This window comes from Trachypithecus francoisi, unplaced genomic scaffold (assembly GCF_009764315.1).
Source record: "Trachypithecus francoisi isolate TF-2019V2 unplaced genomic scaffold, Tfra_2.0 Lachesis_group0, whole genome shotgun sequence".
NCBI classification, from domain to species: domain Eukaryota; kingdom Metazoa; phylum Chordata; class Mammalia; order Primates; family Cercopithecidae; genus Trachypithecus; species Trachypithecus francoisi.
Window position 1 is genome coordinate 29,012,070 of NW_022681453.1, and position 24,766 is coordinate 29,036,835.

A 24,766-nucleotide genomic window follows, 5' to 3' on the forward strand; every position below is an offset into this window, starting at 1 on the left:
TTTAACAGAGACTCCTTAGAAAGTCACGCAAAAAAAAAAAAAAAAAAAGGTTGTAGGCTGCTTGTGTCATCAATTTAAGTGGAGGTGACTGAGTCACAAGGTTCAGTGTAAAATGTATGGGGGAAAATAGGAGCTGGGGCAAGTCTTACCTTTAAAAGTAAAACTTGAAAACAAAGTATAAAAGTGCCCAACCTGGCAGCATATGCCCAATCCACAGAGCTCTGCCATGAGCATGCATAGAAAATGTCAGGATTCATACTATTGTTTCTCATAAGGACTCAACAAAATGAATCCTTAATGGCTTAAACCACAGAATGAGGGAATCCACAGAATGCAGTCATTTTAGTAAAGTACTCTCAGGCTTTGTGCTGATTTCCTGAACAAACTGCATTTTATTGGCAAAATAAAAGGAAAGGAAGATTAAAAAAAAAAAAAACTATATTCCTATATTTCAATTCCAGTGTTTAATTTCTGGAAGGACCTATATAATGGAGGCAGCATTCAATTAGGAAATTATGCCAATCAATTGTCAAATTTTCACTACGAATTTCCTAAAAAGGTGTTTTCTTCCAATATCTATTAATCACAACAAAACATAAGCTGTGACTGTATAGTTCAGAAAATTAAAACATAGAAATTAATGGCTTATGACATTATCACCAAAATGTTTGGTAAACGGTAAATTATGAGTTTGGAATCATCAGGAAGAGGCTTTTAAAATAACCCTCTGGACTTCAAAAAATCTCTCCAGGTAGTAGATGTGTCCCAATGTCATGGTGATTAGAACAAGAGCTTCAAAGAAGGACCGAACGACCACTGGGCTGTTTGTGTTGTCGCTGATGGCTCTGTGTATCCTCTCCCAGACTTTCGTGTATTCCTCTTCATGTTGTAAAGCTGTCATGGCCACAGCCAGTTCACTGATCATTTCTTCTAGCTTGTTCTGGTGAGCTTCTGTTTCCATGTCTTCTCCTTTTGGAGCCTCCCCAATATCAGTAGTGGATATCACTATCTTTGGAGTTATGGTGGACACTCGGTTACTAAAACAAACTGTATATGTTCCATCCATGTGAGCAGCAAATGTGTATTTCCCACTGGATTCTTGGTCTCCTTTATAAATCCCTTTCTTCTCAGGTCCTGTAATCTCCACGTTGATGTCCAGGAAGCCACCTTCGAAGATGAGGCCCATCTTGGTGCCTGAGGTGACTCACTTAAGCACTCCTCAGCATGCGCGTGGATGCTGATGAAATCGCCCAAGACCGTGGTCAGGAGAGTGTTCTGGAGCAACAGCAGCTCAGCAAGCGTCACCACAGTGGGGCTGGATCAGAGGCCAGGACTCGGACCGCAGCCTCCAGAGCCACTGCCTCCGCCACCACCCTACTGCCTTTGCCTACCTGGCACTTTTTGCTAATCCTAGGAAAAACGCAAACTCAAATGCCTTTTGTGCTGGGAGGTACTGTAAATAAATGAACAGAGAAGTCTAGTGTTAAGAAAAATAAGACAGGCTGGGTGCGGTGGCTCACGCTGTAATCCTAGCACTTTGGGAGGCCGAGGTGGGCAGATGACGAGGTCAGGAGACTGAGACCATCCAGGCTAACACAGTGAAACCCCATCTCTAATAAAAATAAAAAAAATAAAAAAAAAAAATTAGCCCAGCGTGGTGGCACACACCTGTAATCCCTGCTACTTGGGAGGCTGAGGCAGGAGAATCACTTGAACGTGGGAGGCGTAGGTTGCTGTGAGCCAGGGTCTCACCACTACACTCCAGCCTGGGTGGACAGAGCGAGACTCCATCTCAAAAATAAATAAATAAATAAAAATTAAAAATAAACATAAGACAGCAGTATGTTACTGGCTGAAGATTCCCAAGTCATGCGTCACCAAAAATGTTACCAGCAGTGAATCCGTATGGGTCTGCAGCAACCTCACTTTTCACCTCTTGGGAAGAAAGATTTCAACCAAGGGGCATAAAGCAGAAGGAGACACCAAAGCAAGTTTTAGAGCACGAGTGAAAGTGTATTAGAAAGTTTTAGAGCTAGAATGAAAGGAAGTAAAGTATACTTGGAAGAGGGCCAAGCTCGTGACTTGAGAGATTAAGTGCACAGTTTGAACTTTTGACTTGAGGTTTCATATATTGGCATACTTCCAGGGTCTTGCCTCCCTTCTCCCCTGAGTCTTCCCGTGGGGTGGGCTGTCCACTTGCTGGGTGACCTGCTTGCACAGTGTGTTTACTGCAGTTGTACGCATACTCACTTGAGGCATGCTTCCCTTACCTGTCCAGTGTCCCTAAACTCCACCATTTTGCCTCTTAGTGCTCATACTTGATCCCACTCGCCCACCTCCTGAGATCTTATTGGGAAGCTGCTGATCACCAGTTTTAGGTTTCTTCTATCTATTGGGAGACTGTTGTTCCCTGGCGCCAGCTGCAACCAAGTATTATTTGAGAGAACCATCTTAACAGCTGCCTGACCATCACCTGACAGTCGCCTGACATTCCTGGTGGGATGGGGGGTGTCCCTCTCCTGCCCCAACTCATATCTGACTAGCTGACTAGCTACCTACTGTAACAATTACACTTGATTGCATTTTTTGTTGTTATTTAATTTTTATTTCATAATCATAAACTTAACTCTGCAATATAGCTAGGGAACAAGGAAAACATGGAACCCAAAGGATATTGCAGTGAGAACACAAAGATTCTAGTATACTGCGAGCTACAGAAGGAATGGTCTGGTGGTTACGATAAAACACAACTCAAACTTATTAGAGCTGTCCGCAGTCAGCAATGGTGATCTTCTTGCTGGTCTTGCCATTCCTGGACCCAACCCAAAGCACTCCATGGCCTCCACAGTATTCATGCCTTCACCATGCCAAAGACCACTTGCTTGCCATCCAACCACTCAGTCTTGGCAGGGCACATGAAAAACTGGGAACCATTTGCGTTGGGTCCAGCATTTGCCATAGGCAAGATGCCAGGACCTGTATGCTTCAGGATGAAGTTCTCCTCATCAAATTTCTCCCTGTAGATGGACTTGCCACCAATGCCATTATGGCATGTGAAGTCACCACCCTGACATACAAACCCTGTAATAATTCTGTGAAAGCAGGAATGCTTATACCCAAATCCTTTCTTTCCAGTGCTCAAAGCACGAAAGTTTTCTGCTGTCTTTGGAAGCTTGTCTGCAAACAGCTCAAAGGAGATGTGGCCCAAGGGCTTGCTGTCGATGGCGATGTGCAAGTACATGGTGGGTTTGACTGTGGCTCAGTACGAGGCTCCTGGCAGTGGCGATACCTGCAAAGCCTGCTTTTTTTTTTTTTTTTTTTTTGACGGAGTCTCACTCTGTCACCCAGGCTGGAGTGCAGTGGCGCAATCTCGGCTCACTGCAATCTCTGCCTTCTATGTTCAAGGGATTCTCCTGCCTCAGTCTCTGGAGTAGCTGGGACTACAGATGCAAGCTACCACACCTGGCTAATTTCTTTTGTATTTTTAGTAGAGATGGGGTTTTGTCATGTTGGTCAGGTCTCGAACTCCTGACCTCAGGTGATCGGCCTGCCTCGGCATCCCAAAGTGCTGGGCTTACAGGCGTGAGACACCATGCCTGGCCTGATTGCATATGAAATGCACTATTTCCCCATCCTATCTCACCTCCATCTTTTTTTAACAAAGACTTCTGAAAATGTATTTTTCATCTTTCAAACTTTGCTGGACAAGTTTTTATGACCAGTCTCAATAGTGCAAGCATGATGCTGGAGAGCAATTAACATTTGACCTTAGTGTTGGGAGACTGCAGGGAGAGGTGAAGACTGCAGCAAACCACTCGTGTATCCTGGCAATCGCTACTCACTCTCAGTCATTTCCTGCCAACTAGGAATTCAGGCAGAATGTTGTGAGATCTTTCGGTTTTTATAGAAAAGTAAGAAAACCTGCATTTTATGTGAAACTTCCAGATTTTCTAGTATTTTCTAATTTTTGCTGGAAATCTTTTATTGTTCCAATGTATTTTATTTCTATATTCCTGTGTAGCACACATCTGGTTTTGGTTTGTGTAGTTTTTGTTTTGTTTTGTTTTGTTTTTAGGCCAGTGAGCTGATGGATCGAGTCCTCTGGGTTATGTCATTCCTTGGTCAGTAGCTTTTAGTCTTTTTCACCACTACTCCCACCTCAACCAACCATCTTTTCCACCAACCCATGCCCATCACTTCCTTTCAGACATTGCTGAAGAAACTATTTCTCCACAGAATTTTCCCTAGATCACTCTATCCTTCATTTCTCATTACCAAACTGTTTTACTCCTTTAGCCTTTAATATGTGTGCTCTGTGGTCCATTGGTGAGACCTTTATCTCTTTCTCTAATTACACCTGGACTATAAATTTCTAATGCCGAGGACCCTTGGTCTCCTGCCACCTTCACATCCTCTTAGCAGAATGTTGCACACCCAGCAGGCACTACATGTATACTTTGAATAAATATTTTATATGCCTAGTCTTGCTAGGATAGAAGTTTTTATTCTACACTTGATGCATTTCTGGGTCAAAATATTAAGTCTGAGTCAAGTCTCCATAGTTAAGGTAATCTTGAGGATTAAAACACTTAGCTGGACAGGCAACACAAAACACTGTATCTGAACAATGAAAGAAGAAGCCATCTGTTGGTCTGCAGTATCAAATCATCTGTCCCAATTCTGCAAACTTTCAGCATTGGGACTTCCTTTCAAGACATAAGCGGGGATGGAAAATATACAATGCAGGTGCCATCATTTCACTCTCCTAGGCCTGTGACAGACATCATTGAGTGATCACAACACTCTTTTCTTCTAAGGCCGAATGCAACCTTAGAAACTATTTTAACATAGTGTCCTAGATGTATCGTGTCCATCTTGCTTATTTCTATTAAGAAATAGAGTTGGCATGTGAGCTGAAGATCCTATTACATGAAGTACACATACAATTTATTATTGAAAAGCCAGAGAACAACATACAACTGCTGCTGCATCTCAGTCTCTCTATATTTTATTTTAATGTATTTATTGTTTTGAGACATGGTCTTGCTTTGTTGGCCAGGCTGGAGTGCAGTGGTACCAACACAGCTTACTGCAACCTCTGCCTCCCAGGCTCAAGAGATCCTCTCACCTCAGCCCCAAAGAAGCTGGGACCACAGGCGTGGCACCACCGGCATCTCGCCATGTTATCAAGGTCTCAAACTTCTGAGCTCAAGCAATCCACTCACCTTGGCCTCCCAAAGTGCTGGGATTACAGGTGTGAGCCATCCCACCTGGCCTCAATCTCTGTATATTTTAGAGGATAGATAACTTAGAATGGGAAAAGTTGTCTCTAAAGTTGACCAGTCAAGGAGAAACAATATTTCCACTTAAATGACTATGCCAGACTTGCCTTACCCAGTAAGTTTTAATCCTGTAAGAAAGATTTGCTATGTGATGAGGCTGCTTTTGTTGCACCTTGTAAAACATACTGAAATATACAAACTGTACATGACTTTGCAGGGATTGCTGATTTAAATAAATAAATTGTTATAATTGTAGTTATAGTTTTAGTCAAGGGGCTATTTCATTTCTCAAACTCTGAACCAAAGCAATTAGGAACAACTCAGACACAAAATGACCAGCATTAAGAATTACAATGAAAAGCCAATTACCTTTAACTATAAGAAACCTTATTTGCATGTATTAAAACAAATGATCTCTCAGTACTGGAGAAAATAAACGTGGATTGGTTGATTAATCCTTCACTTGTAAGAGACCAAAAATTACTTTTCAGAGAGCCTGTATCTTTTCTAAATTTACAGACAACAAGAAACCAGTAAATGATAAATGATCAAGGCCCAAGGAAAAAACTACATAACACAGTGGACATCTATGAGTTTCACTTGCCCTAGCATGCATTCCTCATGGTGCTGGTACCATCAGCCTCACTTTCCTCTGGGGAATCCCCTTCTCCAGCCCTCACTCCAGATGGTGTAGATGGAGCTAACTTCACTCCCCACTGAGAATGAGCAAATGACCAATCAATATATTTCACCGATCAATGATTCAGGGAACCAATCATTAATCCAAGTCAGTCCAATACTACTCAATGCTAAGATTTGAGAACTACGGAAGGAAGTATTGAGAAAGGGAATAATTTTAAAAAAAATATTGCTGGCATTCTGAGTTGATAAGACAAAAACTCTGAGCTTCTAGTGGCCATCTAACTGCTACAAAGTGAGACCGTGCCTATGCATGACACCAACCCAACTGAAAGAGAACTAAGAGATGATAGAGACATATTTCTGATGCCATCTTTGAGAAGCTGCATCCAGTCATTCTGGAGGCAAAATCTCTTAACTTTATAGAGAGGCAAACCAAAATCTTCTTACTTTCATTAAGCCACAGTTAGAGCTGCGTTTCTGTCATTTGCAAATAAAAAAGTTAAGACTAAATGCAAATCGCTTACAGCTTATTTTATTACTAGGTACTCAATGTCTATGCTTTTGCATAGCTAAGTGAGAGAACTTAAATTCCAATACTGATGGGCTATTACCTCTTGCAGGTACCCTAATAAGTCTTGTTTCCTCTCAGTGTCATTGTTTCCTCATTTATAAAATGGAGATTAAAATGGTAGCTCACAAAGAAGAAATACAAATGGCCTATAATCACATGAAAAGATATTGAACATCATTAGTCAAGAAGGAAATGCAAATCAGCTCTTCAATGATACCACTTCACACTCACTAGAATGGCTATGATCAAAAAGATAGGCAATAACAAGTGTTTTCTAGGCTGTGGAGAAATTTGAAGTCTCCTATCGGCAAGTGGGAATATAAAATGGTGCTTCAAAAAGCATCTGGCAGGCCGGGCGCGGTGGCTCAAGCCTGTAATCCCAGCACTTTGGGAGGCCGAGACGGGCGGATCACAAGGTCAGGAGATCGAGACCATCCTGGCTAACACGGTGAAACCCCGTCTCTACTAAAAATACAAAAACTAGCCGGGCGAGGTGGCGGGCGCCTGTAGTCCCAGCTACTCGGGAGGCTGAGGCAGGAGAATGGCGTAAACCCGGGAGGCGGAGCTTTCAGTGAGCTGAGATCTGGCCACTGCACTCCAGTCCCGGCGACAGAGCGAGACTCCGCCTCAAAAAAAAAAAAAAAAAAAAAAAAAAGCATTTGGCAGTTCCTTAAAAAGTTAAACATAGAGTTACCATGTAACCCAGCAATTCTACTCCTAGGTATATACCCCTGAGGAAATAAATATACAAATACACACACACACACACCACACACACACACACACACAAATACAAAAGTCCATAACCACATTAATCTTAATAGCCAAAATGTGGGGAAAAAAACCTTAACTTTCCATTTACTAATGAATGGATAAGCAAAATGTGGCATATCCACATAATGGGCATCATTTGGCAATAAAAAGAAATGACGTTCTGTTACATTTCACACGCGGATGAGTCTTGAGAACATTATACTATGTGAGAGAAGCTAGTCACAAAAGACCACACATCATATGACTCCATGTATGTGAAATGTCCAGTATAGGCAAATTCACAGAGATAGCAAATAGATCGGCAGTCACCACGACATAGGAGGAGAGGAAGGACAGTGACTGCTAATGGCTAGGGGTTTCCTTTCAGAGTGATGAAAATGTTCTGGAATTAGATAGTGGTAATGGCTACTCAACTTTGTATTTATACTAAAACCACAAAGTTTCATATTATGAGAGGATAAACATTGTGGTATGTGAATTATTTCAATAAGAAAAATATCTTATAGAAAAAAATGGTAGCCTATTCTGATTCTCTCACATGACCATTATAAGAAATCCATAATGATAACAATATTAAAGTGACCACTCTTGGAGGAGCCTAAGGAAAAACAATCCATACAAATGCAAAGACCTATTGTTTTTAAAGCCTCAGCAAGTGCTAAGAGAATGAGAAAAGAAAATTACCGAATAGATTTTCCCAGATCACTTAGCTTCCTTTATATCCAGCAACGGTCAACAAATATATAGCAGGCATATATAAAAGCTATTTGGAGACCTCTGGAGGTTAACAGCATGCAACATGTTGTCACTGCCCCAGCCTGGCCAGGAATATTATTTATGCCACCCTTTCACAGCTGTATCAGTCTCCCATTAAACATTCAGAGCCTCCTTGTTAATAAACTACATTATGAGCCGGATGCATTGTCTGGATAAACTGCATTGTCCAAAACACTGCCCCATTATTACAGAAAATGCAGAATGTAATTAGTATTCTTCTTTGCATAAGCTGCAGCTTCCAAAAATGGTACCATATTATAAAGCCTTAATTAATAAACGAGAGTTGGGCCATGACCAGTTACACTTATCTGAATTTTATATTGTGAAGAAAGGCCACTGTTCAAATTCCGTTTACAAATATCTAAATTCTGGCTAGCCTACATGAAGATAGTCTAAACAGAAAGCCTGAGAATTCTGTGTTGCTAATAGCATTGTGTTGGTACACCAACAATAGCAAGCCATTAACTGCTGGGACATAAACCATCCTGAGAAATGCTCAGAGTGGAAGGATGATAACATTGTATTTCAGCTGTATTCTATGGTGCAATTCTTCTATTTGTTCATATGCATTTCCCGTTTAATAGATGGAGGAACCAGGGTGGCTTTTCACATCTCTGTGAAGCCTTAAATGTGGGGGAGAAAAGTGAGCTGGCAAAAAAGCAAAAAGGATAACTATGAGGTGTTGTGGGGTGACAGTGGGGTTACATCACAATGGAATGTAAGTACACAGTTCCTTTCTCCATTTCCAGCTGGTTTTTATTGATTTTCCCCTAACCTAACCCCAAAGCAAAGCCATTTACATAAGTCATGAGCATTGAACTAATATTTGGGACCATAATATTGAGCATAGTTTATGAACCTCAGCTAAAAGAGCATTTGCATTAAACTGCACTCACCTGATTAAAATCCATCAACTCTAGCACCTTGCGAATTGTTGAGCACCTGTTAAGCTGGACTGTGGGACTCTGCATACTGAGGCAGACCATAATCAGAAGGCAGCAAGGAGTCAGGCGGGGAAAAGAAAGGGAGGAGGAGAACATGTGATGTGTGTTGAAAAGCAGATCGCATGAAAGACCGCCAGTGCTCAAATCTGAAGAGTCCTAAGCCTACTGCAAACACAGAGCTGTGCGAACATGATAATTCTTTCAACAAAGTCCATAATATGGCTTACAGGGCCCTGTGAAAACAAGGTGGATGAGATAGTGTTACAGTTCAGTGAAGAGTGACTGGCCCAGCAACGGAATGTAGTATACACAGGAGGCTACAATGGTCCCTGCCTCAGCAGAATGAGCAAGAGCTCAGGGAGTCCAAGCCGAGGGACTTTCTGCAGCCTAAACAAGCCGTCTTAGATCACTGCCCTTTCCATCAGCTCCAGGTACCAAGCACGGGCTCAGAGTCCTATCTGTCTCAGAAGGACCTGCTTTACCGTGACCACAAGGATGGCATTTGAATCAGTAACAGGCTGTCAGAGGCCACCTTGATGCATTTGAAGAAGAGCTATCCCAGAGATATTGGTTCAAGTTCTTGATCTGTACCATCTAGCTGTGTGATCATGGACAAGCAGTCTTGCTCATCTGACCAAGTGGATGCAGATAATAAACACATGTGAAACGAATGAATGAGAGAATAAGACCTCTAAAGCAGAATTTCTCTCCCCAGTGATACAGACAGAAGACAAGGAGATACTGGGTAGAAGAGGATAGTTCCCCAGCAAAGGCCCCACCCTTAAGCCTGGAGACCTGCGGTCCTAAGTGGGAACAGGCATTTCTGTTTTTGCACCCAAATGGTTGCCTTCTGGCATACCACACTCCCTTATCCTGTACCCATATAAATGACGAACCCCAGGCTCCAGGAGCAGACAAGAAGAGGAGAAAAGCAGACGAATGGTGCAACAGAGAAAGAGAGAAAAGAAGGAATGTCTGAATGCTGAGAGGAACTCAGCTGGGGGCAGTCGGAGAGGAGTTTGGCCATTGAACAGTCAAAACTCCAGGGGAAGATCATCTTTCCATTCCATCCCCCAGCCAGCTCCCCATCCATCCCACTGAAAGCCACTTCCACCACTCAATAAAACCTCTGCATTCATCCTTCAAGCCTGTGTGTGACCCAATTCTTTTAGGATGCTGGACAAGAGCTCGGGATACACAAAGCTGTCATACTGGCCCTCTGCCCTTGCAGAAAGGCAGAGGGAGCACTGAGCTAGTTAACACTTAAGCCATCTGTGGATGGCAGAGCTAAAAGAGCATTGTAACACTATGGCCACAGGCACCCACCCCTAGACACTATGATGGGGCTGGAGCCCAAAGCACTTGCTCTTGCTCCTGCACCTGCCCATCTGTGTCCTCCCTCTCCCAAACCCACAAGGGGTTTGAGCTTATGGTGGTTGAACAGCGAGCCGCACCCCTGTCGCATGCCCCATGAGTGGGGCCAGGGAATTCTCCTGTTTCATCAACACCATTGACATTTGAGGTGGGATAATTCTTTATTGTGGAGGCTGTCCTGTGCATTGTAGGATGTTCATCCCTGGCCTCTACCTACAAGATGATAGTAGCACACATATTCCCTCAATTATAACAACCAAAAAGTCTCCAGACATTGCCAAATGTCTCCCACGAGCCAAAATTATTCCCAGTTGAGAATCTCTAAGGTGTCCTTCAGAAGATACATTCCAGGATCTAAATCAATGAGCCATATACCCAGAGAGTGCCTCCTAATTATTAGGAAAACTTACACAGGTACCTTCAATATCACTGGAAATTCATTAAGACAAAAATTTTACTGAGCACCTATTATCTGCTATGTAGAAAGATACTGTTCCTGCTCCTGAGAAGCTCATAAGTTTAAGTGGAAAGTGGCCTTTTACACTCCACATCAAAGAAAAGAGAAATGTTCCCATAACCATCTTTCCAATAAATAATAGAATATCCTTCTATCTGATTAGAAAGGTCAACTGTAAAGACAGGCAAGGATCAGAGCATATCTCTTTGCTGTTAAAATAATACTACGTGTATCAAAGTTGCTGACATTTGATAAGGTGAACTTTTGGTAATTTTGACTCATTTTAGAGGTTTGCTGCAGTTGTTTATTGCTGGGTGCAGGGAGTCTCAGACTCAAAGGACAATCTTACGAGGTGGTTTAGCCTAAGAGCATAAGCCAAAAGAGAGAGCTCTGGAATGAAACTGCCTGGTTTTAAATCTGGATTCTGCCATTTCCTTGTTATGTGACCCTTGGCAATTCATTAACCCCTTCAATCCTCAAGTCCTTCTCTATGAAAAGGAGATAATCATTATACCTACCTCACAGATTTGTTAAAAGGGTTAAATAATTTATGTAAAGTGCTGAACACAATGCCTCCCACAAAGCAAAAACTGTAAGAACAAAAGCTGTTATCATTGTTATTGATATTGCTGCCTCTATTTTATTATGATCTTTTTTATTGTAGTAAAATACATGTCATATAAAATGTGCCAATTCAATCATCTTTCAGTCTACAGTTCAGTGGCATTAGGTACATTCACATTATTTTGCAACCATTACCATCATCCATCTCTAGAACATCTTTTATTTTCCCCAATTGAAATTTCTCATTCCTCCCTCCACCAGGGTTGTTCTCTTAAACCAGTCCTTGGCCAGCAAAATACCTTCTAAGGAAATGAGGACAAAGCTTTTGTAAATGAGACTAAAGGCAATTGAAACTCAGGTACCCTGGAAACTGAATAGAGATAGTGCTTAAAATGGCCATTTGGGCCACTTGGGGTTATGTTGATGAGTTTAGTCACCATCAGCCAACTCCTAGGAGTAACATTCTAAGTGGGTTTTTGTTTTGTTTTGTTTTTTGTTTTGAGGCAAATGGTTCCTGGCTCTGTGGCCTTCCCATCTTACCACCACAGAAGCATTCACTATACTCCTCTATCAGTATGAAACCAGGAAAGACGTCCGGGGACAGATATACTTTGGTAGCCTCGAATTAATGGGAAAAGACAAGTTGCTGGGTCTAAACTATCAAAGTCACATACTTTTTAACAGAAAATGAACAAACCTCCTCCCTTCAAGAATCCGCATGTTTTTGCGAGAGCATTCTGGGGTGGGAGGAAAACCTTCTGATTTATAGCCAGTTCCTCAAAAGAGCTAAAGAGTTCCTAATTTCACCTCAAACCTCTGTTTCACCACCTACTGCATTGTGCCAAGTTATTTCTCATCCACTATCACTTTTGACAGTGGATCTGACGCTATTGCAGTTGAGTTTAAGGAGTTTGTAGACAGGAACCCTATCTGAGCTGTCAGCACGTTGCCTGATCATCTTCAGCAAGTGGTCCGGCAGAAGCACGCAGGTAAGGATGCCCTGAAGCAGGCTGCCAAAGAAACTGACCAATGAGAGAGGTGTTTTGTACTCCACAGCTGAAGCCATTTCTGCTGGGACATCCCAAGACAGACTCCACTCGGACTCAACTGATAATACACACTTTACATCTGTCACTATCTGCCCAGGCATATTGACTTTGTAACATCCCCCAGGCACTTCAAGTCCACTTTCGACTCTATGACGTTTGCCTGTGGTCACTTTGCCTGAAATGCCCTTTCTTTTTCTCCTTCTTATCCATTCATTAGGATCTAGCGAAATGTACCTCCTTTGAAAAGCACTTTCTGTAGCCCCCAGGCAGAAGCGGGGATGGCTGTGTTGAACCAGAAAAAGCAACCATTGAAATCTCCAAACTGAATCTGTACTTTGATTTATTTCAAAGGATGTGGTATAATGTATGGTATAATATATGGCAACGTTTCCAAGTCTGACTGTACATCACAGTGACCTGGGGGACTTTTGAAAAATAGATTCCCAGGCTCCCCTCCAGTTGAGACAGCAGGTCAGAAGATTGCAACTCAAGAAGCTTTGCTTAATGTTTAGAAGTTTCCCAAGACATTCTGAGGCAGGAACAGTACTTGAAATAATAGTCAGACATTGCTACTTATCAGCTGTGTGATTTGGGGCACCCTGAGCTTGTTTCCTCATCTGTAATATTGGGGGGAAGTAGGGGAGTGTCACAAGGTCTTAGAAAGGACCAAATGAGGGAATGAGTGCAAAATTCTTAAATGATGCCTCAGTAAGTCAAATTATTGATGCTAATTACAATGAATTTCCTTAAAAAGCTACTTTCCACTTCCAATAGTCCAGCTTGCAAAACCTTCCTCTATTAGAGAAAAATTTAGCAAAAGAATAAATGGGCTTCACACCTGGATGACAGCCTGGGAAAATCGAGAGACATTGAGATATTGCCCACATAGGAAGCAAGGAAAGAGCATGTAATTCTGTTTTTCTGAAGGTCTATATTCTTCATTCCTGTTGTCCATTTCTCCTGATTAAGTCTCTCCCAATAGCTGAGATCATTAACAAATATAAGCCCATCAAATGGTAGCTATTGTAGAGAGCTACCCCACTTTGTAAAATTAGGCTTTTGTGTCTCTCACGGAATAATGTTCTAACACTTCAATACCTGTAATAAAGTATTTGCACCACAAGAAAAAATGTATTTCATGACCAGCAGGTTACAACCAGCATTCTGCTTTTAGGAACCCATGCGTTTGACAGTATTCTCAGTTGGTAATGAGTCACCACTTTTGCTTTTAGTTAAGGACACCAAACAATGACTCTGAACCTCAGCTCAGACTGCCCCTGAGTCCTCCGGAGATGCCTAAATATGGACTGTTGATATCCTTAAGGATGTCAAATAACAGTATACCATGACAATCACAACTTACCGAAGTCCCCTGCAGAGTAGTTCTTCATAAAGAGATGGAGATGGAAAAGTAGGAACGTTTTTCAATGCTATGCAGAAGGAAAAGAGTATCTACTGATCATATTCATCCTTTCAAAGGTCTGCCCTGAAGGCAACTTGACAACACCCAGGCTTGATTCTTCCTTTTGGAAGAGCTAAGGCTAGCAGGGTTCGCCCTTGCTCCCTCTGGCAGGAATCAGCAGAACAGAGTGTGAGGCACTGTGGCATTAGGATTGCAAACCCTGGCTTCAGAGACAGTGCTGCTTGAATCAGAATCTACACTGCAGCTGGGCAACTGGCTGGGGTCACATTTTGAGGCTCTGAGCTGCTTTCTCTATTTGCAAAATGAGAATACACAGCTTCTAAGGTGATAATGCAGATCAAGTTATATATAAAGCACTTAACATGTGCTCAGTAAAAAGCAGTTGATCTAATTATTGTTGTATTGTATTGTCATTAATATCAAGGGAATGACAGCATAGTGAGTCTCCTAGGGATGCAGGTCAATAGATGTTGAACTGCTATTATGCAGCAAGTACTGTGCTAGGTCCTGGATAATACGAGAGCAAACAAGATCACCACAATCTGCACCTTCATGAAGTTTATGGTCTAGTTCAGAGGTAGGAAAAATGTGTTTTGTTTGGCCTGCACCTTGTGTAGAAACACAAAACATAGAGCAAACATTTTAAAATTGGATGACTTCACACCAAAGTCCAGATTTCTGGCTTCTCTTTGAAAACAACAGAAATTCTGAGAGGAAGGGAGATTTCTGTCCACATGCCAAGCCTTCTAAGTCCCAAAGCAACAACCTTCCGCTGGAGAGTGGCCTGCTGGCTCTTCTCATTAAGAAAAAACTCCCTCTGGCTACACGTGATGAGGGGCCTGGAGGAATTAAGAGAGATGAGGCAGCCGAGGACACAGGTTCAGGGGACCAGAACTGAAGCAAGGAAGGAGAAAGGAGACTCAGCACTGGTTCTTTTTCACCGGATTTATTTGTCTGTCAGTTCAGCTTGCTTTGTTTGGCTGGACACAGAAAACCCTGGAGGAGAATTCTGATTCCAACTTGCTCTTTGCACAGTTAATTATTTGGAGCTCCCAGAAGGTTGGAGAGAACAATGACTTCCCCTGCAGTGGCAGCTGGGCTAGCTTAGTTCCCTTTTCTGCCCCAAGGGGTCAGAACCCAAGGAAGGGGGGCTATTTGTTTTGGCCTTAAACCAAATCTGCCTAGAGACACAGAGAGATGCTCTGACCTGAGACCACAAAAGTTACTATTTCAATGCCTACTAAAGCTCCTCTCTCTTGCATTCCATAGCAGGCTGTTGACCAAAAACATGCATTTCCCCTGTGCAAACTGTTTACTTCTCTCCTTTGCAAATTGGAAGTAATGTAAAAAAAAAAAAAAAAGAAAAAAAAGAAAAATAAAAAAACAAACAAACAAACATAAGCACAAGAACTCCATCTCTCCTTGCAAATAAGATATTTCATGTTTCCTTAGGCAGATAGCATGCAGACAAGTAGGGGAACTAATTGGGATGGATCAGTGAAAACAAATTTGCTAATAAGTGTCCACAACTTTGTTCTAATAGGGGATCCATGACAAGTTCCTCAAAAACAGGGTAACAGGAGAGAATAATTTACACTTTATAATTGTGAGCCCTGTAACAGTGGAACAACCTTCCTGCAGTCCCAGAGAGATTGTTCCCACATCTAACCAAAACCATTACCATCAATGGTGTCCTGCATTTTGAACCGATGTTAATGAAGACTTGCCTGATCCAATACAGAGTAAAATGGGTGCAGTTGCTGCTACAGGCTGCCTTCTAGCCTTCCTGCATCTGAATACATTTTCTCCGCTGGCTGTTCTAATAGAGATTCATCTGGAATTCTTAACTAGATAAATCCCTCAATGACAAGGTAACGCCCATCTTCTGATTAAACTTGTATTGAATTTATTTATTCAGCCAATCATGTAATCCATATTTATTAAGTACCTTTTAAGCACCAAGCATAGTGCTGAGTGATGGGGATACCAAGGTGAGTCAAAACAACCATAGTCCCTGTCCTTAAGAAGTCCAGAGGGGCTGGGCGCAGTGGCTCACACCTGTAATTCCAGCTTTTAGGGAGGCAGAGGCAGGAGGATAGCATGAGCCCAGGAATTTGAGACCTGCCTGGGCAATATAGTGAGACCCCATTCTCCACAAAAAGGGGGGAAAAAGCAAGTCCAGAGAAAAGGAAGCTACTAATCAAAAGATCTCACAAATATAAAACGGACCCTCTGAAAGGTGTATAAGAAGCATTTTGGTACTAGGAGGATCTATTACAAAGATTTAGTCTAGATATGGGTGGCAGATAATTTGTCTCAGAAGAAACAGTACTTGAGCTGACATTTAAAGCCAGGGGGAAAGCATCATAGGCAGTGGGAATCAAACACGCAAAGGCCTTGCAGTGAGGCTGAGCAGTGAACATAAGGACTGAATAAAGTCCAGTGAGACTGGCGTGGAGAATGCAAAGAATAAAGTGATGAAGATGGAGAGTTGGTAGTGACCATGCAAGGCCTTGTGGAACACTTCAAAGATTTCCAGCAACATAAAGCCATTCAAAGATGTTTAAGCAGGGTATAATGGTGGTAGTTGATGTGGTCAGATTTATGCTTTGAAAAAAAATAGATTAGAGTTGGCATTTTGGGGAGATACAGAGTAGATCCAGATAGATCCATGTAGACCAGGTAGTCTAGATCTCGTAGGTCACAGGTGTCTAGGAGGGGATGGTAATCTGGACTTGGATGGTATGGTGCTACAGGTGATGTAGTCATATTGACGTAGTCTAACAATATTTACTCTAGTACCAACCCAATGTACCAGAGTCATCCAATGGCCCAAGAATGGTACTAACTGTAATTCCTAATTCTGTGAAGCTGAGTAAAGACATTTAGAAAGACCAAACTAAAAAGGATCTGAATGCGTCTGTACTCCCTCATCCCCAGCAGCATGGTACCACCACGTACTCTGAGTGATCATAGCTCTATACTTGAATTGACAAATTCCTGTGTAAGACTCCACAGGAAACCCATTAAATAGGCAGGGAAGAAAATGCTCACCGTTCAGCATTGACAAGAAAGATGATAACAAGCAAGTTTTCAGTCAAAGTGGGTAAAATGTTGAATTTCTACTGTAGTGTCATTAGCACTGCACCTGATTTTTTAAAACAATATTTTGGTTAATCAAAACTCTGGGTCAATCAACTGTTCAGCAGTGATAGCTCCTGTGGTCATCGATCTTTGTTATCGCCTGAAGCTGACATGGTTTCAGTCCACGGGAGAGTAAGCAGCAAAAGACAAATGTTTCTCTTCATTTCCCCCAAAGGGAGTTAAGTAATGAGTAATAAAAGGATCTAAATTATTCACATGGCTTTCCAGAAGTTTGTGATTCAAGATCTGGGAGAGATAATGGAAGAAGGTAGGGTGGGAAACATAATGCTGGATGACCACATTTATTTTGAAAATGAAAGGATGAGTTTCTGAGGTAGACCCAATTACCACACACAGGGCTTCAGGAGTGACAGCAGCGGCCTTTGGTTCCGCCACACAATGCTTCATTCATTCCTTACATGTGTTCGGACGATCGTTATTAACCTACAGTCACCTGAGAAAAGCTCAGTGTCTGCCAGTCAGTCACACTGGACTTTTGTGGAAATGGAGAAAGGAAGAGAGAGTAAGAGGGGAGGGATGGAGCAAGGGTACGGAGGGAATGTGAGGAAAGCACAAGGAGGGGCCAGAGGGTGTCAGTTGGTGGACAGAAAACGTTTTCTGTTTCTGTTTTACTTGTAGGGTGTAAGAAGAGACATCAGTGTGAAGATATGCCACTGGGTAGAGGCTGAGGGTTGTTTGTATATTTGTTTTGTTAATAAATGTGGCCTGAATTAGATATATAGCTCTCCATTTTAGTATATAAGAAATACAAGTAAAAGAGTTCAGCTATTTTGAAACTTCATTCTCTTGCCAAAAGGAGTTTCCTTGACAGTAATGCTCCAAGATTGAACCATGTACAGTCACTATTTATAAAAGCTAGACATGCATTTATTGAACCTACCAGATGTAGGCACTATAACCAGGCACTATTAACAGTAGAAAGAACTGAAAAACCCTTCATGATTCAGCCTTAGCTTACCTTACTGGTTTTATCTCCTGTGAATTCTCCTTTAAAACTAAGCTCACAGTTCTTTGGTTCTTGCAATTCACACACACGAAAAAACATGCTCTGCTTCCCCTCTGTGTATGTAAGCATTCTCTCTGCACTGAATGCCCTTCCTCCCTCATCTAGCAGCACTGCCCCTCTCTGCCTGGAATTGTCTAATTCCTGCCATTCCTTGGTTCTGTTTAGACATTACTTCCTCAGGATGCCATCCTGAATTCTGAGCTGAGTCAGGTATCCCTTCTCAGGGCTCTCACTGAGCTTATCTCAACAATAGTCTGGGTAGTATTCAATCATAATTAGACAGTGTGCAAGCTTTCTGATGGCAGAGGCTAAGTCTTTATCATGTTTGTATCCCCAGCCCCTTGCACACCATGAGACGCAAAATGCCCAATAAATTTTTGCTGAATGAATAAAGAAATACAATACTTGATACCCAACTCCAAGGCACTTTCAGTGTAGTTAGTGACGATAGAACATTTTGAAATATAACACAGCACAGGGCAATATGAAAGAAAATAAAAAATTAAATAAATGTGTTATAAGCAACAAAACAGGTATTTAGAGAAGGCAAAGATTAATTTTAGCTGGGGTGACAGGAGCAACAGAATCAATGACAATTCAATGTGTGTTCATGACACAAGTCCTGTGTTAGTTGTTTTCAACAACAACCCTGTAACTTGATAATACTATCCCCATTAACAAATGTGGAGCCCAAGGTTCAGAGAGGGTAAGTGATTTTTCAAGGTTACATAATCAGCAATGCCAATAAATAGTGCTTCTCTTTGGGCTGTTGAAAGTAATATTACTGGGAGCACGACAGATGTCTAACGGGATACATAGAGATCTCGATGAGTCTGACACTAAACTGGGAACTTTTTCTAGGTCATGATGTAGGCACTATCTCTATTTCATTAAAACCAAGGCTGAGAGGTAAGGTATCTTGTCAAAGCCATACAACTAGTAGACAACAGAGATGGGATCAAAGGCACGTTGTCTCACTCAGGTACCATCTGACTCATGCCTTCCTGGACAGGACTGTGGGATGGAGGCCAATGGAGGAAGAGTTTTCAGGAGTGGATAGGATGAATGTAGTCAAAGGCAATGGGGACCAACAAGAGGCCACTGAATTCTGAGTCCTCTGAGAAGACTTACCTCTCAGAAATAGTTGCAGTATAAGGTCTAAAATCAAGGCCCCAATATTTTGTGCTGCCTTGACATATGGAGAAATTCAGGAGGGCCTCAAATGACCTAAAGGCAAGTTCCCCTCCTGATATCGTTTGGCTGTACCCCACCCAAATCTCATCTTGAATTGTAACTCCCACAATTCCCACATGTTGTGGGAGGAACCTGGTAGGAGGTGATTGAATTATGGGAGCAAGTCTTTCCTGTGCTGTTCTCATGATCGTGAATCAGTCTCACAAGATCTGATGGTTTTTAAAATGGGAGTTTCCCTGCACAAGGTCTCTTTTTGCCTGCTGCCCTCCATGTAAGATGTGACTTACTCCTCCTTGCCTTCAGCCATGATCATGAGGTCTCCCCAGCCATGTGGAACAGTAAGTCCAATAAACCTCTTTCTTTTGTAAATTACCCAATCTCCAATATATCTTTATCAGCAGTGTGAAAACAGACTAATACACCTCCCAACTGTGCTCCTGAAAATAAGGTCCCCTAGCCAAGCAACCCTCTCTATCATGGGAACCAGGCATGGTTCCTGATTATTCGTCTCTTATTCCTGAGTAGTGGGTTTCAGTTTCCTGCCAGCCTGCAGAATTATTCAGACAAGCCAAAGCATCCTCTCATAGAAACAGGGATAATCCCACCCCTCTTAATACTAAAGCCTTCTTCCCACAGCCCCTGACTGCTCATTCTGTTCCCAAGTGCAACTCCCATGTGGCCCTGTGTGGCACTCAGGGTCCTTCCTCCCTGGGCTGTGAGTATATGTGACTAACAAACGGCTGTCAATCTCACTGGTCCAGTGTTGTTCAGTCATCTCTATAACCCTAGGGTGGGACACTTTCTCACCAACCAGGTAAATTGAGAGTGATTATAACAATAGAAGACACCAGATATTTACTGTGGAAGTAACATGGGTGAAATGCTTCACTTTAATAACTACTGGCTTTATTACAATGAAGAAATCCAGGAAATGGATGACCATGCTTTTCTAATTTTACATAGGAGGAAACTGAGGAACAGAGAGGTTTACAATGGCTACTTAGAGTGAGACAGCACCAAATTATTTTCTCACTTTAATGTTGCATTTTTCTCAACTTTTTGACAAGATCCTTTCCAGATGCTTCTATAAGAATCACATATATCCAGTATTTACAGAAAGCCATTGCAAGCAATAAGGAAAATCCAAAAAGCAAAAAATGGGCAAAGGATAGGAATAGATAATTTCCAAAAGAAGAAATAGAAATGCCAATGATGGCACAATGTCCAACCTCACTATCAGTCAAAGAAATTCAAACAAAAATTACAACGAATGTTTTTGTACCTTTTCAATTGAGAAAGCTTTATACTACCCACTGTTGGTGAGATTTTAAGGAATTGGAGATTCTCATACACAGATGGGATAAGTAGAAATTAGTATCTCTCTGAAAGGCAGGGTAGCAACTTTCTCAAAATCTTTAATGGTTGTATTTCATGAAAAAATTTCATTTGTAGGATTATATCTGAAGGAAACCACTTGTCAAATTCATAAATGTATATGGATGAGAATGCTCATTCTACTGTTTCTTATAATAATAATTTAAAAAACCCAGAAACAATCTAAATGCCCATCAAAAGGGGATAGGCTAAGTAAGTTGTGGTACACCTATAAAATAGAATACTATGCAGTCTTTTAAATGGAGAATGTAGATGTATATTTATCAACATAGGAAGATCATATTTGGTTTTAAAAACTAGGTTATAAAGCTGCAGGTGGAATAGTATGCATACTATGTAAAATGTTTAGAAAATTCTGTGTTTTTCTACATACATGCATAATGAGACATTTGGTGGGAAATTTGCAAAGGTTTAGTATTCCATAGTCTTCAAATTTCTGGTGAGTCTTACTCTTTCCTTTAGTTTATCCCAAAGGCACATATCAGTAATCAGGAGAAAAAAGGTTGTTTTTATTGGGGGTGGGGAAACACATTCAGAGGAATCAATAGGTCACCTCAAAAGAAAGCATACTTCAGGAAGAAATTACACAAATTATACAACATACTTTGGTTTTGCACTTATTTTTTATTTCCCAACAAATAGATGTGAAATCCCAGAAAGGAGAGAATCAAACGTGCACTCGATTTTTCACAGGGAGCTCATGAAACTAAGGCTTCTGTGCAGCAGCAGGGCCATGGAGTGGAAACTCAAAGGCGACTGGGGTCAGTAGGTGCTGGCCAGTCCCTCTCTGATTGAAAAGGACCTGTGAGGGATGTCAAGTGATATGTCCTCTCCAACTTCTCAACAATGGCTACTTTTTTGCATTTTATTTTGTGAATGATTCAAACCCACAACCCTGGATACCTTCCACTTGTGGAGGGTTCCTCTTCGGACAGCAAATGCTGCTGTTTCCAAATCCAGTCATGAGTGTTTGCTGTTGGAGCACTTGGTGTAAGGCATGTGTATCCTATAAAATATGTTTCTCAAAACTTAACTTTCTAAGAAATCAGTCACTGATTTATCTCCCAATTCTATCACCCAGAAGAAGCGAAAGATGCCAAAACAGATTCTACAGAGAATTTCATTCCAAAAAACAGATATTTAATGCAATTATTCTGAAAAAAAAAAACAAACTGTATTATGTCACTTTAGAAATTTCAAAATAGAGGTCTCTGTGTATCCCGTTAGGCATCTGTCATGCTCCCAGTAATATTACTTTTGACAGCCCAAAGAGAAGCAATATTTATTGGCCTACTAAGTCTTTAAGAATGCAAAACTTAACCCATCTGGAACTATTTGTATTGTTGACTCCAGGGTTCCTTATATCAGAACAAATTCAGATATAAACTCTCGGACAGTTCTTGAATATTGCATGAAGGTGAGTTGCAGGCATTCACACAACACATGTCTTTTAAAGCATTTTTATGACGCAGATCCAAAGGCTGGCAAAGCTTTCCTTCACCACAAAGGAAATCTAGGCTAAAGGGGAAAATAAGAAGTTTATGAACTATTAAAAAAAATAAAGCTGTAGAGTTAGGGAATTATGGATTAGGTTCTGATCCATTAATTCTTTTATTCTCTGGCAGAGCTAGCTGAAGATGTGTGGCCCTCTGGCGGGTAACAGAAACATTCATGTCCAGAACGATCACAAAAAGGGAGAGAAATGGCTGACAGAGCAGAGGGCGGACTCACTCGTTTGGATGTTAATTTATACAGAAATCTGGAATTCAATAATCTCACATGCCCCAGGTAAGGGAGCGATCCACTCCCCAATTTCGTTTGGGAGTTCCATTACATTAAGCAGTATTCTGTTTGGCCAGACATGCCATTCTTCTCTTGAAGGAAATTAATTTCTTGATTCTTCCATCTGATACAATCCCAAGTCGGTGCTTTAAGTTTTCTCATGGCACTACTAGATGAAATAAACTCCAAAGTACCTCTTGTGGGAACTCACAAGATACAGATGAAAACAAAAGAAGAAAGTCAAATTGAAGAGAGTGATGCCAGGGACAATTAGATATTGAACTGCCTGCCCCCCCACCCCGACACACGACACGTGTGATTTGTTTATTTTATTTTATTTTATTATTTTTTGAGACGGAGTCTCGCTCTGTCACCCAGGCTGGAGTGCAGTGGCCCAATCTCAGCTCACTGCAAGCTCCGCCTCCCGGGTTCACGCCATTCGCCTGCCTCAGCCTCCCGAGTAGCTGGGACTACAGGCGCCCGCCACCTCGCCCGGCTAGTTTTTTGTATTTTTTTTTTTTTTAGTAGAGACGGGTTTTCACCATGTTAGCCAGGATGGTCTCGATCTCCTGACCTCGTGATCCGCCTGTCTTGGCCTCCCAAAGTACTGGGATTACAGGCTTGAGCCACCGCGCCCGGCCGACACGTGTGATTTGTGAAGACGATTTTCTATCCTTAACTCTTCACTGAGTAGGGCTGCTTTACAATTTCCATAGGAAATTTATTTTTAAGCATGTAAGACTGTGAACAGGATAAATAAAAGATTACAAGGAAAAAAAAAAGCAGTGATTTCTGGTTGTTTAAAAGGCAACTCAACAAGCCTTTCCCAGCAAAAGGAAAAGGTCAGGATCAATAAAAGGGCATTTCCTTTGGGAGGAGATCTGTTTTCAATTTAACAAAAATAAATCCTTATGGTGGAGTCTTCTGAAGACCAAGGAAACATCAAGCTATACAAGCAATCTGGCCTTACCAGGAGAAGAAAACTTCTTCATTTGATATTCTCCAATAATATCAAAACAAAGTAAACTTTACCCAGTTTGCACTCTTCCTTGGCCCCCTGCCTGTTAGCAAAAGGCCAGGTAACCTGAAAAATAAAAACCAGCTCTTAAATGTAAAGATGATACTACTTATTGATGCAACGTTATCCTAATAGTGGCTTCTCAGAGGTATCATCTTAAGTGTGATATCAACAGGGGCAATCTCACATATGAGTAGAGACTGGTTTAGAAAAATCCTGCAGGATATGGAGTGTCTTTGGTGACAGAAGGCATGCTCTTAAAGGTATCTGCAGGTCAAACTCATCATCTCTTACTCTTTTTATATTAGCCTGGCATGGTGGCACATGCCTAAAATCCCAGCTATTGGGGAGGCTGAGGCAGGGGAATGGCTTGAACCCGGGAGGCAGAGGTTGTGGTGAGCTGAGATCGCACCACTGCATTCCAGCCTGGGTGACAAGAGCGAAACTCCATCTCAAAAAAAAAAAAAAAAAAAAGTACTGGCTCAACTACTATGATGAGAAGCTTTTGGGAGATATTCAGTGGTAATGTCAGCCTTATTTTCTGTGGCAAATCTGAATCTTTGCTCCCATGGCACAGTTGTTTTCAACATTTACCCCTTCTACACTCACAGACACACACACAATTTTAACTGATGAATTAACAGAATTCATAAACCTGACGGTGTCCCATTGCTGGAACCTTAGTCATACCCATTCTGAGCTCTGGCTAACTATAACTTCTCAATTTTTCCTTCCTCTCAAGAGAGTATATTAGATTACAAGGTTGCAAGAGAGGAAGAGTCTTAACCTTAAATCTCCTTTCATTTATGAGAAAAAAGCAAATCATCTCCATCCTTCAGCCATTTAAATATTATTAGAGAAAAACTTGGTGGGATTCAGCATCAAAGTTATTCTCCTTTCTGGCATGACCTCCTCTCAGCACTTCTTCAAGTATATAAATCCTACCAATACCTCAAGGTCCATCTACTCTGTATTCTGAAAATCCTTCAATCTCCTCTCTCTGGAATCTACCAGGACTCTCAAACTCAAGTGTTTTCCAGCAGTCAGTAAAGTTAGTTGCATGCTGCAGGCCAATTTTCAGGCATGTGTGTTTACTGGATGAGTGAGGGGGACATGACAACAGAAGAGAACACGTCCTCCTTGAAGGAGGCAGCAGCCAGTCAGCCCCATCCCATTGCTGTCAGGTGGGAATGCAGGCCCAAAGCTACCCAGCCTTCCAAGGTTTTAAGGTAACTCAAAAATCTGCATTTTATAGATAATATCTCAACTTTAAATGTTGGCTCACTTAGGATGGCAATGACTCTGTGATCTGCACTGGACCCATGGAACCACTAATCTGCAACCTCTGG

General features: G+C 41.6%; 1 pseudogene; it reads right to left on the reverse strand.

The window, feature by feature from the left end:
- Nucleotides 1-700: 700 nt before the first annotated feature.
- Nucleotides 701-3,241, reverse strand: LOC117077962 (annotated as a pseudogene).
- Nucleotides 3,242-24,766: the final 21,525 nt, after the last annotated feature.